Source organism: Microcaecilia unicolor, chromosome 1 (assembly GCF_901765095.1).
Source record: "Microcaecilia unicolor chromosome 1, aMicUni1.1, whole genome shotgun sequence".
Taxonomy (NCBI): domain Eukaryota; kingdom Metazoa; phylum Chordata; class Amphibia; order Gymnophiona; family Siphonopidae; genus Microcaecilia; species Microcaecilia unicolor.
Window position 1 is genome coordinate 661,848,240 of NC_044031.1, and position 12,795 is coordinate 661,861,034.

Here is a 12,795-nt window from a genome sequence, read left to right on the forward strand (position 1 = left end):
CACGCTGAAAAGAAATACGCCTAGGTGTATTCTATAAAGTACGCCTACATTTAATACACTTAAATTCATAGAAAAAGTCTAAATTTCCAGGGGGATTATAGAATACTATCAACAACACTCACTTTGATCAATGTTACTGGGCAACACATACTCTGTCATGTCTTGTTGCTTGGAATATACAGTATGAGATGGGGTCAGGGACCTATGGTAACGGAGATTGGGACAGAGACCGTGGGGACAAATTTTGTCCCTGTGTCATTCTCTACTATGAAGGATGCACAGTTATTTATGTTCGAGTGATGCAGATGGCAATGTTTTCATTTTTTGGAAAATAAGCAAAAGTTCTGGCCACAACTGGCATAATTTGTATGGGGGATCCTGTGTGTTCCTGCTACCAGCACATCTTCCGAGAAGATAATTTCTGTTGCAGGAAGGACTGTGGAAGACTGAAGGGTTAGATTGAATCCTGAGATTTTTAATGACTTATTTTACGTAAGTACATAAGTATTGCCATACTGGGACAGACAGAAGGTCCATCAAGCCCAGCATCCTGTTTCCAACCATGGCCAATCCACTAGAAATAAGCAGTCTATTTTCCCCAAAGTCCATTTTAATAATGGTCTATGGACTTTTCTTTTAGGAAGCCATCCAAACCTTTTTTAAATCCCGCTAAGCTAACTGCTTTTACTACATTCTCTGGCAATGAATTCCAGATTTTAATTACACGTTGAGTGAAGAAAAGTTTTCTCTGATTGGTTTTAAATTTACTACTTTGTAGCTTCATTACATGCCCCCTAGTCCTAGTATTTTGAGGCCTGCCTAACAGAGGGGCGTCCTCAAGTGATAATGGAAAAAAGAAGGGCGTCCCTGACTAACACTTGGACAACTTTACTTGGTCCTTTTTTTTTACGACCAAGCCACAAAAATGTGCCCTAAATGACCAGATGGCCACCGGATGGAATCGGGGATGACCTCCCCTGACTCCCCCAGTGGTCACTAACCACCTCCCACCCTGAAAAAAACAACTTTATAAACTTTTGTCTTTTTTTTTTAGAGTATGGGTGAAGGACCTTCTTCGCTATCCCACAGCAGTTGAGGATGTCCTTTGCTATTTATTTATTTAGATTTTGCTCACACCTTTTTCAGTAGTAGCTCAAGGTGAGTTACATTCAAGTACACTGGATATTTCTATGCCTCTGCAACGGCAGTTGAGGTCGGTCCAAAATGTGGATGTTTGTGAGAAGGACCTCCATGCCTGCTATGCCTCTGACACCCCTTTTACTTACTTGGATTTTGGATCACAACTAGCAGCAGTGGGATTTGAACTGGCCATCTCTGGATTGCAAGAGCAGTGTTCTAACCACTAGGCCACCAGGACATCCTTAGAGATGGGCGCCCTTAGAGATAGTCGTCCCCGTTCGATTATGCCCCTCCACATCTTTTTTGAGATGTGGTGACCAGAATTGAACACAATATTCCATATGTGGTTGCACCATGGAGTGATATAAAGGGGTTATAACGTTCTCATTTTTATTTTCCATTCTTTTCCTAATAATACCTAACATTCTATTTGCTTTCTTAGCTGGTGCCGCACACTGGGCAGAGGGTTTCAATGTATCATCAACGATGACACCTAGATCCCTTTCCTGGTCGGTGACTCCTAATGTGGAACCTTGCATTACGTAGCTATAATTTGGGTTCCTCTTTCCCACATGCATCACTTTGCACTTGCTCACATTAAACGTCATCTGCCATTTAGACACCCAGTCTCCTAAGGTCCTCTTGTAATTTTTCACAATACTCTTGCGATTTAACAACTTTGAATAACTTTGTGTCCTCAGCAAATTTAATTACTTCACTAGTTACTACCATCTCTAGATCATAGAAGTGCTTCATGGGGCATATTTCTCCCCTGCTAGGGCATACAAAGTGGGTTGTATTTTGTACCCCTGGACATTTTAAAAGGGTGGATTAGGGTTCCTTGGGGTAGTAGAAGTCAGCTATTGTTAGGGTTGGAAGGATAGAGGTTGTTGTTGTTGGTGGTGGGGGGGTTATTATAGTTGCTTGGTATTATTGTTTTCTATTTGTGATTTATAAACAACAGTTGTATAGAATATTGTTCCTTTTTATACTTTAATAAATAAAATACTTTAATAAATAAAAAATCATAAGCGTTCAAGGCTTCTGCAGGTGAGGACAGAGTCCACGGGGATGGGATAGAGATGGAGACAGGGCCTGCAGGGGTGGGGTGGAGACTGGGACAGGGCCAGTGGGGACAGGGCGAGGACAGGGACAGAGCCCGTGGGGACAGGGAGGGGACAGAGCCCACAGGGATAAAGACAAACATTAACCCTATGTCATTCTCTAACTGTAGAGCATCTTAATGCTGCTGTGATAGAAATTGTTTCTTTTGATATGTTTTGTGATTTCATGATTGTGCTTTATTGGGGTGTTATAATGCAGAAACCTTCAAGGGAATTCTATATATTGCACCTAACTTTAGGTGTTACTTCTGTGCCAAATTTTCATCATGGAAAAGCATTCTAACAGATGCAAAGACTGAAACATGGCAGAAACGTCAGATCCACATGAAAACACACAGACACCCATTTATAGAATAGCACCTAAGTGTTTCTATATGTAAGGGGGCGTAGCGATGGGATGGACATAGGCAGGTCTGGGGTGTTTTCTTAAGATGTGTTATGTTTTATAGAATAGTATGGATCCGCACCCAACATATGCACTCAGATTTACACCTGGTTTCAGTTGATGTAAATCCTGATATCCAAAGTTGAGCGCGGATCCTGGAACACCCTTTATAGAATACTGTTCAGCTCCAATTTTTTTGGCATTGAATTTTCCATACTCAGGAGACAGCGAAGGTGACACAATAAGACAACGGTGCTGTATAGTCTAGAAGGTTTATTAATCAACAAGAATGACTCGACTTGACACAGTCATGTTTCGGGCCAATGGCCTGCTCAGGAGTTTTCCTATGCCATATAGATGGGTCTGCCAGTATCACTTGCTGTAATAGAGTGTTTCAAATTCTTTTATTGTTGTACATGAAAAAGGTAGCGCAACACGCCCTCCGCAAACATGCTTAAAATCTTCTCAAGACTTATGACACCAAGGGGTATGTTTACTAAGGTGCATTAGCATTTTTAACACACCTGTAAATTTAAGGCGCATTAAACGCTAACGCGCCTATACATTTCTATGGGTGCATCAGTGGTTAACATGCATAAACCATTTATGTGAGTTAAAAACGCTAACGCGCCCATAGCACCGCTTAATAAACATAGGCGTTGGTCTCCAGTCCTAAGCATAACACATTTTGTACACAATTTACTGAATCCAGCCCCTAGTATGCAACGCAGAGTGTGTGGTCATGTCTGATGACCTCACGTAAACCAAAGGCAATGGGAGTGCAAGTGGAATGGTAGGATACATGGAGAAAAATATAACCAGCAGGAGAAAGATGGTGATAAATATCTGTACAAATCATAGCTATAAGCCCTTTTGAGAAGCCCTATTCGTGATTTACATTTGTACACATTGCCATTTAAGAGGTCAATATTCAACATGGTTTAATGGGGCAAAAAAGGCTCCTGGCTGCTTACACTATGCTGAGCAGGCTGGCTGCTGATATTCAGCAGCAATTCACCAGGTAGTGCCACTGAATATCATCTCTGACCACAGCCAAGTCCATCTAGGGGTAGTATCGGAATCTCCTATTTTTGACCACATAGCTGTGTGAGTCCTGGCACTGAATATCATTTGGAATGTGGGTTAGGAGTGTCACTAAGCTGCCTTAAGTAGCCCATCTAGAAGCTTTTCCAACCCCTCCCTTTCTTCACATCACCATTCCTCAATCCGACCTCCCCAACCCCTGCCTTTCTCTACATCACCATTCCCCAATCCAATCTCCCTCCCTAACTCCCCAATAAGAGTCTACGATATTTCCACACTCTGATCCCCCAACACCCGACCCCTGATCTGATCCCGCAACCCTCTTATAAGTTCACCCATCTGATCCCTCAACCTTCCTGAGATCCGATACTTCAGATGTGCCCCCTCCCCAAACCCAAGCCCTGTCGCATCTATCCCCAACTCAACCCTCTTGGGACTTATTTGAAGTTCTAGTGCAGTGCTTCTCAACTGGTGTGCTGCAGCACACTGGGGTGCTGTCCAGAGCTTACTAGTGTGCTTCGGGACTTCCATGGAAGGAAAGAACCAAGCAAACTTCTCCCCTCCCCCGAACTGAAAAGAAAAGAGGCAGACAGAAAACAGCAGCTTGAGGCCTTGGAGAATTTGCACCTGCTCAGCGTCTGCTACTTGCGCTCCCTCTGACCTAAAAAGTTGCATCTTAAAGGGTGGGACCAGAAGAGACCGAGGGCATGCTTAGGCGTGGAGTCCCTGCACTGACGTTTCTTGTTTTGTCTGTGTTCATATAAGAGGATACTGGTGGCAATGACAGGAAAATGGAGGTGGAGATGCAAGGTGGGGGTGATGGAAATGGAGGGGGGAAGGGAAGATCAAGGCATACTTTGGACTTTGAGAAGGTGCAAGGGAAGATAAGGCACATGCAGGACATAAGGAAGATAGAAGGGAAGATCAAAACACATGCTGGACATGGGGGACATGCTGAATAAGGAAGAGGTGGAAGGGAAGATGCTGGACATGGGGAGATGAAAGGGAATTTAGAGGCACATGAAAGACATAGGGAAGGTGAAAGGTAAAAATCAGGGAAGATGCTGGACATAAGGGAGGTAGAAGAGAAGACTGGGGAGATGACAGGAGATGATGGAGATGGGGGACGTGGAAGGGGAGATGAAGGAAGATGCTAGATATAGAGGAAGTGAAAAAAGAGATGGGTACATAAAAGCATAAGAGTAGCCATACTGGGTCAGACCAACGGTCCACCTATCCTAGTATTCTGTTTTCCAAACAGTGGCCAAACCAGGTTACAAGTACCTGGCAGAAACCCAATCAGCAGCAACATTCCATGCTACCAATCCCAGGGCAAGCAGTTGTTTCCCCATGTCTGTCTTAATAGCAGGCTATGGACTTTTCCTCCAGGAATTTGTCCAAACCTTTTTAAAACCCAGATACGCTAACTGCTGTACTACATCCTCCGGCAAAGACTTCCAGAGCTTCACTATTTGTTGAGTTTAAAAATATTTCTTCCTATTTGTTTTAAAAGTATTTCCATGTAACTTCCTTGGGTGCCCCCTAGTCTTTGTACTTTTGGAATGAGTAAAAAATTGATTTACTTCTACTCGTTCTACACCACTCAGGATTTTATAGACCTCAATCATATCTCCCCTCATCCATCTCTTTTCCAAGCTGAAGAGCCCTAACCTCTTTAGCCTTTCCTCATATGAGATGAGTTCCATCCCCATTATCATTTTGGTCACTCTTTGAATCTTTCCTACTTCCGCTATACCTCCTTTGAGATATGGCAACCAGAATTGTACACAATACTTAAAGTGTGGTAGCATCATGGAGCGATACAGAGGCATTATAGTATTTTTGGTCTTATTCACCATCCCTTTCCTAATAATCCCTAGCATCCTGTTTGCTTTTTAGGCCACTGTCACGCACTAAACATAAGATTTATTTTTATTATTTTATTTATTTATGATATTTCAGCATATTATCTACAACACCTAGATCTTTTTCTTGAGTGCTGACCCCCAAGGTGGACCCTAGCATCAGGTAACTGTGATTTGGATTATTTTTTCCAATGTGCATCACGTTGCATTTGGCCACATTAAACTTCATCTGCCATTTGAATGCCCAGTCTTCCAATTTCCTAAGGTTTTTCTGCAATATTTCACTGTCCGCTCATGTTTTAACAACCTTGAATAGTTTTGTTTCATCTGCAAATTTAATCACCTCACTCGTTGTTCCGACTTCCATATCATTTATAAATAGGTTAAATAGCACCAGTCCAAATACAGATCCCTGTGGCACTCCACTATTCACCCTCCTCCATTAAGAGAAATAACCATTTAACCCAAACCTCTGTAGATGCTGGATGTGTGGTAGGTGGAAGGGGAGTTGGGGAAGATGTTAGGAAAGGGGCAGGAAGGGACAAGAGGGGATTAGATGAACATGGATAGGGAAAGATGGAAAACTATAGCTAGAAGAGGTAAAATGAAGGAGCTTGAAGACTGGATTGTGAGGAAGAGGGATGAAATGTGACTGGACTGCGAGACAGATAAATAAAGGAAAGAAAGCTGAACATGAAAGAGCAATGTCAGAGATGAATGTAGGGGAGGAAGTGAAGAAGACAGCAGGAGAGAAAAGAAATTGCAAATAGACATGAGGCTCTGGACAGTGAGCAAAGAGGATAGAGGAAAGAAGAACCATAGATCGGGACAAATATTATTAGAAAAATAAAATCAGCAGATAACAAAGGTAGAAAATTAATTTAATATTTTCCATTTAGTGACTAGAATATTAGTTTTGGGAATTGACATCTGCTAGCTTTAAATTTTGTACAGTACAGGTGGAAATCCATCTTTCTAGTTCTCTGGTGTTGTGCTGCATGCAGATTGTGGCTTCTTGGGGTTTCAGGTTAATCTTTGTCTACATATTTCTAGTTTTAGTTTCTGTTCATTTGTTCTATATTTTGAGAGTCTATTTATATTCTGCATTTCTGACTGAGGTCAGCTACTCCTGGATAAGTATAAGTTTTATAAAACTGCTTGTTTTGGACAGTGCTCTACAGGAGGGTTGAGGTCAGTCCATAGGCGTAGACTGGGGGGGTGAGGGGGGGGCAATGCCCCCCCAAACGACGCGAGGCGCCGCCGCGCCATTAGTTAAAAAAAAACAAAAACAAAAACACATGCAGGCCAGGCACGCGCTCCTCTCCGTCCGCTTGGCTTCCCTGCCCTCTCTATCTGCGTCCCGCCTTCCTCTGACGTCATTTCCTTTCGGGCGGGATGCAGACAGAGAGGGCAGGGAAGCCAAGCGGACGGAGAGGAGCGTGTCCGTCTACCTCTCTCTCTTCCTCCCTCCCTCCGGCGCAGGCAGCAGTCTTTTCCAGCGTTCCTGGCAGCGGTAGCGTTGTACACGCTGCCTTTGGCTCTTCCCCGAAGCCTTCTCTTCAAGTTCCTGTTCCCGCATAGGTGGGAACAGGAACTTGAAGAGAAGGCTTCCGGGGCAGACCGAAGGCAGCGTGTACATCGCTACCGCTGCCAGGAACGCTGGAAAAGCTGAAGACTGAGGGAGGGAGGAAGAGAGGAAGAGAGGGGGTAAACGGAGTCCCATCTTGGACCTCGCGGGGGTGGGGTGGGGAGCAGAGGGAAGGAGCAGGAGATGAATGGGACTGGGAGGGGTGGGGAAGCAGAGGGAAGGAGCAGGAGATGAATGGGACTGGGAGGGGTGGGAAGCAGAGGGAAGGAGCAGGAGATGAATGGGACTGGGAGGGGTGGGAAGCAGAGGGAAGGAGCAAGAGATGGATGGGACTGGGAGGGGTGGGAAGCAGAGGGAAGGAGCAGGAGATGAATGGGACTGGGAGGGGTGGGAAGCAGAGGGAAGGAGCAAGAGATGGATGGGACTGGGAGGGGTGGGAAGCAGAGGGAAGGAGCAGGAGATGAATGGGACTGGGAGGGGTGGGAAGCAGAGGGAAGGAGCAAGAGATGGATGGGACTGCAAGGGGTGGGGAGCAGAGGGATGGAGCAGGAGATGAATGTGACTGGGAGGGGTGGGAAGCAGAGGGAAGGAGCAGGAGATGAATGGGACTGGGAGGGGTGGGAAGCAGAGGGAAGGAGCAGGAGATGAATGGGACTGGGAGGGGTGGGAAGCAGAGGGAAGGAGCAGGAGATGAATGGGACTGGGAGGGGTGGGAAGCAGAGGGAAGGAGCAGGAGATGAATGAGACTGGGAGGGGTGGGGAAGCAGAGGGAAGGAGCAAGAGATGGATGGGACTGCGAGGGGTGGGGAGCAGAGGGATGGACCAGGAGATGGATGGGACAGAGGGATGGTGAGCAGAGGGAAGGAACAGAAGATGGATGGAACTGGGAGGGTTGGGGAGCAGAGGGAAGGAGCAAGAGATGGATGGGACTGGGAGGGTGGGGAGCAGAGGGAAGCCTACTGGAAAGAAGACACTGCATAAAACAGAAGACACTGGGATCAAAGCGAATAGAAAAACTAAATGATCAGACGACAAAGGTAAATAAAGTATTTTATTCATAATTTATTAATTGAAATGTGTCAGCTTTTTGAAATGTGCATCTGTGATATTTTGCCTGTAAATTTCATTTCCTTCCTCCATATTAGCATATTCATTTGCATGTTTATATATGCAAATGATATGCTAATATGCTCCGCCCATTCTTTGCCCCCCCCAAATGAAACAGTCAAACTACGCCTATGGGTCAGTCCCTTAACTCCCAATGTTTCTCTCCTCCCCCCTCAACAAAAGCAATTGAAAGTGCTGAATGATTCGGGCTTCTGTACCTAATTGGGAGAATTTAGATATGTAGGTTTCCAAAATGGCAGACCTGCACATCTAAGTGTTAGTACTTACACGTCCGGATTCAGAAAAAGCAGCTTACGTATGTGCTCACACTTTGATAGATATGTTGCCAATTTGCCTCTGTTGAGGTTTCTGATGTTGACATATGTAAAGTGGTTGCTTCCTGCTGCACATAACAGGTACATTTCTGGACATCTTTAGAAAAGCCTCTGTGTTGGGAGATCCTTTTTTAAAAATACTACTGGAATTGCACACGTCCTGTAGAAGAGGTGCCAAAGTAATGCAGTAAAGAGAAACATAAAGACCTGCCTATGTATAGCTTTGAGAAGTGGGGTGGGGGAGACAGAAATATGATACCTCAGGGGCAGAGTATGAGAGACAAATCGTTGTGATGTAAAAAGAGACTGTAGAACAGAGTCATGATGTAAAGTATAAAGCAGTTGTCTCAGTATATGTGACTTATGTATTGTGGTTGTTCCAAAAGTTGGTGGATATGCTGCAGAGATGGGCTCATTTACCATGAAGTCTGCAGGGCAGAACAGCCCTTTATAAAATGGTTCTGTTCCCTAAGTGGCCTGTCTCCCGGAGATTTGTACGTGGATCAAAGATTAGTGTGCAAATTACTTAGCTTATGAGCCAATTAATTGCAATTAATTGAGGTTAGCGATCAATTATTGCAGTTAATTGGCAAGCATTTGCACATGCCTCTCCCAGCATCCTATTCTATAACCCTGTACACCTAAAGCCCCTAGCGCACAACTCAAAAGTGGGCAGAGAAGTGGCAGGGGCATTCCGAAAAGTTGCACGAAGGGTTATAGAAAACTAGCTTAAGTCTGAAGTTATACACCTAACATTATATGTCAGCAATATGCTAACTCAAAGGCTGGTATAAATGTTTGTGCATAACTGCTGTCAGGCACATAATTGATAGTATTCTAGAACCCGCGCACATAAGTGCTAGGCACGCTCCTGACCCACTCAGGCCCCTCCCACATCCACACCCACCCCCTTTAAGGTGTGCACTATGAATTTTCTGCACAAGGTTTGTAGAATCCCGACTAAGGGACCTTTTTACTAAGCTGCAGTAAAAAGTGGCCTACGTTAGTTTGGAAGCATGAAATTGGTGCACGCTGGGCCATTTTTACCATGGCGGGTAAAAGGGCTTTTTTTTAATGGGGCAGTATATGGCTGTGTGCTAATATTAAAAGCAGTGCGCAGCTGTTTACTACCTGAGCTCTTACCACCATCTATTTACTTGGTCGTAAGGGCTCATACGCTACTTGTGCGGTAATCAGGCAGTGTGCAGCAATGTGGCCATGCTGCTGATTACCGCCGGTGATGCCCCCTGTGGAAGAAAATATAAAATAATTTTCTACCATGGGAAACAGCAGCCACCATGTCCAGCCCCTCGTGGTGGCCTACAAGGCCAGCCCTCAGTTGCAGAAGAGCTGGTCACCATTGAAGGGCTGGTTGTGGTGGCTCAGCAACTGGTGGATTTGCTGGAGGCGGACATTGCTGTCAGGCAGCACCCTCTTGTCCACCCACCTTCTCCCTTCCCATCTTCTTTTTTTTTAACCATTTCCCCTAACCTCCTAATATTTTTTGCCTGTTATATTTTTTTCAAAAGTATAATGTATGTATTTTATTTTGTAAAATGTTTTTCTATTTTCTATTTCTGTTATGGCAGGATGCTTTATATTTATTTTCAAGTTTTATAGTTTTTGAGAAAATATATTTTAAATTAAGTTTTTTAGTTCTCTGTCTCCCATGTTATGTATTTCTGTATGAGGTGAAGGTATGAATATACAATCTTTGTATCTATATTGTAAGAATGAGAGCTCCAAAGTAGGAGGCCCTCTTGTCAGGCTGTGGCAAAAAGGGGCATCTGCACCCCATTGGGTGTGTCTTTCACATGTACAAAGCCATTTTTACCACAGTGCTACTCATGGCTTGTTTCTACTTCCTTCTACTAATGGCTATGCGCTCATGTGACATTTATGTCCTGTCAATATATAAACATGACCACTTGAACACATACTACCTATCTGAGAGCCACACACCAATTCTACATCTATTCATATATGGTCCATGGGAAAGGCCCCATGTACATGTCCATTGTGGATGGATGTCCAACTCATGTGATGTTGTCAACAGACGAAGATCTATAAGAGCTGTCTGTGCATATGGCAATGGAGCTTGGTGTGAGCTTGCTTTGGATGGGAATGGGGAGGGGTCTCAAAGATTAATATCCAACACCCAATGCAGAAGGGAAAGGGGCATCTATGTTGTAATAGATAAATGTGCATGTTTTGATTAGAACTGGGACATATCACATCCAGGTAAGAGAAATGTTCTGCTTCCGACTAGTTCTCCACTGAATGCAGTGAGGAAAGTAACTGTAGCTATGTTAGTGTCCATGGCAGGCTGACAATAGTGTATCAAAAAAGATCTTTTATCAAACGAGTAGGTTGACTCTGTAATGGGAAAACACTTGTACAACACATCCAACAAAAGTGGAGAAAAAAGATCTCAGTAATACCGCTCAAGCCACCCAAGGTTTAAGGTGTTGAGAACAGTACACCATCATAGATCAGAAAAAAACCTCCACTCTCCATAGTGTCCATCAATTTATTTCATTCTCAAAACAGAGTAAAAGAACACGTCGCCTTCAAAATCTGCACCCTGGTTCACAAAATCATCCACGGTGAATCCCCGAATTCCATGACAGACTTGATCGACTTACCAATTAGAAATACATCTGAATCAACATGATCTTATCTAAATCTGCACTATCCAAACTGCAAAGGACTTAAATACAAAACAACTTACGCATCTAGTTTTTCCTACATAAGCACACAACTGTGGAACGCATTACCAAAAGCCTTGAAAACGACGTACGACCACCTAAACTTCCGGAAATCACTAAAAACCAACCTGTTTAAAAAAGGCATACCCTACCGATCCAACTTAAATGCCTAATCTCTGCAACACAACCAAACTAAAGCACGTAATGGACATAACACAACTCTTCCATTCTCCGATTCCCTAATGTGGCTGTGCCACATGAACTTGATCTTACCACAACATCACCCTGTATTTGTTCACACCGGAGCCTGCAAAGGCCTCTCCAGTACTATGTAAGCCACATTGAGCCTACAAATAGGTGGAAAAATGTGGGATACAAATGTAACAAATAAATAAATAAATAAACACTTGTATGTCCACAGATATAGAAAAAAACAGTCACTGTAATTCCAAATGGGTGAAGATTTCAATCTACTTATCTCACGCCATCTTCAAGCTGCCAGTAGGACCCCAGTTGGCAGGATATGCAGCTTGAAGATGGCATGAGATAAGTGGATTGTTCTCAATGCCTTAAACCTTGGGTGGCTTGAGTGGTATCACTGAGATCTTTTTTTCTCCACTCTTTTTGGATGTGTTGTACAAGTGTTTCCCCGTTACAGACACATCCTACTTGTTCGATAAAAGTTTTTTTTTATACAGATGTTTAAACATTTTTTCTAGCTCGTGTGAACTTGAGCCATTAGGCTGACAATACTCACAGACGGTTAAGGAGCAACATTTGCTGTGGGACTTGCACCACTAACCACCACTACCAGCCTGGTTTACAGCAGCCTCCTCCAAACATACAGCTACTCTGTCACTTGGTTCCCAATGTGGCCATTTGATATTATAAGGCAAAACAAAAAGAGGAAGAAACCTTCCCTTTCAGGCAAAGATCAACAAGCAATAGAAAGGAAAGGAGTATAGGTGGCCTACAAACTGTATACAACTATAAATTAAACAATGTGTGGAAATAGACACCAATATAAAACATGAAGGAAAAATGACAACATAACATAATTAAGACGGTCATAGGACCTCATATAGTGCACAGTTATTCCAAGTCCAGGACCTAAGTTAAAAGTTCAACTCATTTATAATTTTTCCAATGCACTTTATTGTATATGTGAACTACAAAAATGTTTTTATAGGTGTACTAACTACCAAAGAGCATCATATCAATGCTAAACTGTGCAGCCAATTTAAAATCCCAACAATCCAAAATGAATGAAAGAAAGAAAATAGACTTCACTTATCTGATTCCAGACATTTTCACTACTTGATTTTTGGACATCAGAACTCCACTGTCACTCCCGACGCTAACAAAAAATCAAAGCATTTTGGCACACAGCCTGCTTCCAGGGTTGTCACAAACAAATATGATCACTAGAGAAAAATCTTTAACATGGTGTATTACCATATCACCAAGAGCTGTAAACAATGCATAACTTTCAGTACATT